At 36.9% G+C, this 5,225-nt stretch overlaps 1 pseudogene across 1 annotated transcript; it reads left to right on the top strand.

The window, feature by feature from the left end:
- Positions 1-773: 773 nt before the first annotated feature.
- Positions 774-4,585, top strand: LOC143549725 (uncharacterized; annotated as a pseudogene). Its single transcript, XR_013138181.1, has 3 exons — positions 774-1,426; positions 2,651-2,945; positions 4,319-4,585. The product of XR_013138181.1 is annotated as an uncharacterized LOC143549725 (transcript).
- The last annotated feature ends 640 nt before the right edge of the window (positions 4,586-5,225 follow it).

The raw sequence follows: 5,225 nt of genomic DNA, 5'->3' as shown, positions 1-5,225 counted from the left end.
TTAACGATTAATCGATATTATTGAAAGGTGACCAAGAGGTTATAGAGGGGCAACCATGACCCCGTGGTGAAGACAATATCTTCTTTGATTTTCTATTTGTCTCTTTGATTAAGATTGGAAAACAAAAACATAATCAATAGGCATTCTAACCAATACTTTTACAAGAAAAAAATGACAAAATGGAGATTATTCAATGCATAATTTTGTATACATAATACATCACATACCAAATCAATACTGACCAAATTCCTGTTACATCCTCGTCATAACGTGCAGAGACTAGCAACTAGTTTAACTTATTAACGAAATACACGTTTTAGGTGGATTGGACTAGCTAATTCCTGGTAGAGGTGGGCAAATAAATTGTTTAACCGAACAGGTTTGAAACTGATTATGTAGAAACCGGTTTATAACTGATTGATAGGTTCGGAACATGTTTGTAATTTTCTTCACCAAAACCGGTTCTAATCCGATTAAACGAACGAAAATCGACAAAATCCGACCCAAAACCTGTCAAAACCCGAACTAAAACTGATCATACATGGTAAAGAAACCGGTTTAACTCTTATTGACCAAACCGTACCAGTTTTAATCCAAACTAGTCTGCTGTTTGCAAATGTAAAGTTTTTATTTTAATTAAAAAAAAAACATTTGACTGTTAATAAAAAACAGGGGCATCCTAAAACCCTAACATCTCATTCTCTTGTTTCCAAGGTTTATAACCTGAAACTGAGACTCCTCAAACAACAAAACCACCACCATCGTCTTCTACCATGAGTCTAGTCGCAGGTTCGTACGAACGCTTCATCTGGGGTTTCAAACTCAAAACCTTAAAACACTCATCCGAAACCCTAACCTTATCCCCCATCTTCTCCTTCCCATCCCACCTCTCTCCCATCAAATCCCTCGCCGTCGCCGGCTCCGTCGCTGCCTCCGGCGGCTCCGACGACACCATCAAAATCTACGACCTCTCCACATCCTCAGAAATCGGTTCCTTAAGCGACCCATCATCCACAGTCACATCTCTCAACCTCTTCACCCCGCCCGCCCTCGCCTCGTTCCCGCGTAACCTATTCGCCTCGTTCGGCGATGGAAATGTGTCCCTTTACGACGCGGACCCGTTTGTTCATTTGAAAACTGTTAAGGTGCATAAGAAAGGGGTGAATGATATGTCGGTGCATTCATCGGGGCGGGTGGCGTTGACCGTTGGGAGGGATTCGGGGTTGGGATGGTGAATTTGGTGAGGGGGACGCGGAGTTTTTTTTGTCGGTTGAGGAAGGAAGCGGAGATTGTCGAGTATGGGTGTGCCGGGGACAAGTTTTTTATGGGGACCGAGGAGAAGGTCTCGGTTCATGATGCCGAGGATGCCAAGTTGATTAGTGAGTTGGATGCCAAGAAGAGAGTTCTTTGTGTCGCGCCTGCGACGGTCAGTTTGGTTTATTGCTTTATGTTTTGTTGATTTATATGCCCGAATGAGTATATACGGTTGGTAGTTATAACTTATAAGGATAATGCTAATACGTAAATACACTTTTTATCTATTGATCATTAATTCATTATCGATAATCTGGAGATTGATGTTTTGTAACAATTCAAGGAGATTTAGTGGTGCCCGAGCTGCTCATGAGCTCGGATCAATAAGAGTCTCTAAACTAGCTGAGCTGTATTGATTGAGCCCGAGTCGAGCCGAAACACAAATAAAGCTTGTTTAGTTATTAGCTCAAGTCTTGTATATGAAGCCTTTTTAGGCTCGTCGAGCCTCAACGAGCCTTGTGATTTTTTATTAGTTTTACACTTTTGGGCTTCTATGTTACTATGTATTAATTTTATAGTGCACAACCGGGCTCGAGTCAAGCATTCATTGGCTCGTTTAAGGTACTAAATGAGCTCATGACAAGCTTAGGCTCGTTTAAGATTTTTCTCAAAGATATAAAAATAAATAAAAACGTGTATAAAATAATTAATATTTAATAGATGAGCCGAGTTCGAGCTATAGAAAAAAGTTTGAAACGAGCCAAGCCTAATATGGTCCAGGCGTCCAGCTCGAGCTTGGCTCGGCTGGTTTACACCTCTAAGGAGATGTTTGCTGAGGTTACTTCAAGCAGTTATATATGGTTTTTTAAAAATATTTTCTCTTTCTATTGACGTAGGTATATCACAAATCTTTATATATAGTGTTATATTTATCTTTTTCTTGAAGCAAGGTTCCTTCACTGGAATTGGTGTATACGATTTCCCTTAGATTGAGGTTGAAGCGTGATTCCATTGTGCAAATTGTAATCCGAGCTACAAGAAGTAGGATTTGTGCATTTGGCCGAGGCTTGGTTGTTTCTATTTGTTATTTCTATAGTTGAAGTGATCAAAATTATGAAATTTCATAGTTTTGGTTCCTACAACTATCGAGTTAACAAAATGAAAAACAATCAAGCCACAACCAAATGTGCAGTTCATACTTTTTAAAGCTTTGGTTACACTTTACACAACGGAATCACACTTCAGACACAATCATATACACTAATTTGATTGAAGTGAACCCTAGTTCAAACAAATGATAAAATACAATACTCTAATGACGGTTTGTGATATACATATATCATTAGAATGATAACGAAATGCAACGTTATCTGAAATAATTATGAAATTGTGACAGAATGGACTCGTATACACTGGTGGAGAGGACAGGAATTTAACCGCATGGGATATAGTGAGCGGGAAGGTGGCGTATTGCATTGAAGATGCACATTCGGCTCGTTTAAAAGGCATCGTGGTTCTATCTAAGATTGATGGGGAGTCTGAGGATGAACCGTTTTTGGTGGCGTCTGCTTCATCAGATGGAATCATACGTGTATGGGATGTTCGCATGACAAATAAAGATAAATCCACACCGTTGGCTGAGGCTAATACCAAATCTAGACTCACTTGTCTTGCTGGTTCTTCAATTAAATGTGAGTTTTTTTAAACTTTTTTTTTGTGTTAAGATGTTTTCTAGTTTGATAGATGTGGGAAAATGGGCATGTTGTGTAGGGGTGTAATTGAATCAAGGCGCTTGTGAGCTACTCGAGATCGGCTCGTTAAAAGCCGGAATGGGGCCGGCCGAGCTTTAACGTGCCTGAACTTAAAACTAAGCTTGTTTTTTAAATGAGCCTGAGCTTGCTCTTTACTTATCGAGTTCGAGCTGGATCGCAAGCCAAAATGAGCCTGTTAAGTTTTTATTTGATATATGAAATAACAAGTAATGTACACTTTGTTATTTCTTTAAAATATATGTAAAAATAATTATAAATATGGTTAAATTAATTATCAAATAATGAACAAGCTGAGCTCAAGCTTTTGAAATAGTGGTCAAAACGAGCCAAGCTTGAGCTTCATGTTAGTAGAAAGAGTAGAACTTTGGGTTTGGCTCGTTTATACCTGTAAATTGGGTTTGGGTAAAAAACGAGCTGATTTTTGGTATGGGCTGTGCCAGCTTCACTGGTAAACGCTTTTTAAATTTTCTGTTTATGATTTTGTAAATAGTTAAAGTATGATATATGATTAAAAAAATTTCATTAAATAATAACCTGTGACTTATAAGTTTAGACTATTTTCTTTTTAGCTGATTTTTATGTTTGACCATGTAAGTTTATCGAACTTAGGGATGTCAACTACTGATATATACAACTGGACATGACAACAAACGGGTTTAGGGTTGTAAATAAGCGAAGCTGCTTGCCAGTTACTAGAGATCAGCTTGCTTAAACGAGCTCTACCTTGAGTTTGAGATTTTATTGAGGCCCAATATAATAAAAATAATTAAAATTATATTATGCATATAAATAATTAATACATATATGCATATTTGTATATGTATGTGTGTGTGTTTGTATATATATATAATTATATACACCATAAAATAGTTTTTAAATAGTAATTGAGCCGAGCTCTAGCTTTACAAAACAGAGCTCTAAACTAGCCCGAGCTCAGTTAAACGAGCGGAACTTGATTTTAAATGAGCTTGGGCTCGTCTCGGCTCGGCTTGTTTACACCCCTTGTTGGGCTTAAACATGTCAAGCATCCTAACCCGTTTAATAAACGGGCTGTAGATAAATTGGCCAACCTGTTTAAATTATAATAGAAATTTGAAACTCTAAGCTTAATCTGTAACCCGTTTAACCTTTTTACAATCTTTTTAAATTTGTTTGATCTATTTAAAAAAACAGCTTGCCTAGTTTAAGAGCACCTGGTTTAGGGTTGAATTTTTTGATAAAGTTAATTAATCATGTCGTGTTTGGGTCCGATTACACCAACCCATTAATCTGGTCGATATCTTACTTTCCAGCTATGAAGAAGCGCTTTGGTGGTTCAAGTGATTCAAATAAAGAGCAGGATGAAGCAACCGAAAAGTAGTGGTATTCTTGTAATTTACGGGTCGTGTTTTCTGATGCGCCCCTTTTAAGTTTTGATATTATCGTGATGTTAGATAGCGTAAAATGATTGGGTGATTTGTTGATTTTGTCACGTAGCATACGCGTACGGTCTTTAGTGTATTATCTATATCTGATGAACCTGTTTTCTGAATTAAAATGCAGCCTTTGGTTGATTATTATACATTTATACCTACAAGATTTTTAATATATTATTGACTTCATGGACTCATGGTTTCAGGCTTTGTTGACCAAAACAAGTCTATAGGTTATAAACTTGTAATGTTATAAAAAAGGTATTAAAATAAATAATAAAAACTAAATGGGGAGTGGTCAAACTTTGCCTGGAAATGAATGATGTAACATCTTTAACATGTCCTAGTACCTTTTCACCACCATGTGTCACATTGTTAGGTCAAGAAAATCATGAGAACGAACACTTTATTTATTTATTTTTTATTTTTTATTTTTTCACAGTCACAAACTGTAGGAGAATATATTTTACGTGTCTACTTTATCTTTGTATATCATTGTATTATACTTTTATGAATAAGGAAACTACATAAACATGACCCACTTTAAAGCATGAGTGTAAAAATTGCACCTAGTGATTAATTGCTAGTCGGCACCTCATTGACTAGTCGTTGAATAATCATTATTTGGTCAAAATCGGTCAAAAATGAAACGTTTGCATATAAAATTTGGTATATATATGTGTGTGTGCGCGCGCGCACGTGTGTTCGGAAAATTGCATATTAACTATAATCCGACTAATCGCTAGTCTCTATCGTACCGTCCTACTAGCATCTACCAAGTTCTATC

This window comes from Bidens hawaiensis, unplaced genomic scaffold (genome assembly GCF_021521415.1).
Source record: "Bidens hawaiensis isolate Kalapana, Puna unplaced genomic scaffold, B.hawaiensis_p1.1 tig00015764_1, whole genome shotgun sequence".
Lineage (NCBI taxonomy): Eukaryota > Viridiplantae > Streptophyta > Magnoliopsida > Asterales > Asteraceae > Bidens > Bidens hawaiensis.
The sequence above is the reverse complement of the archived record's forward strand: the minus strand, read 5'-3'. Positions and strand labels throughout refer to the sequence as shown.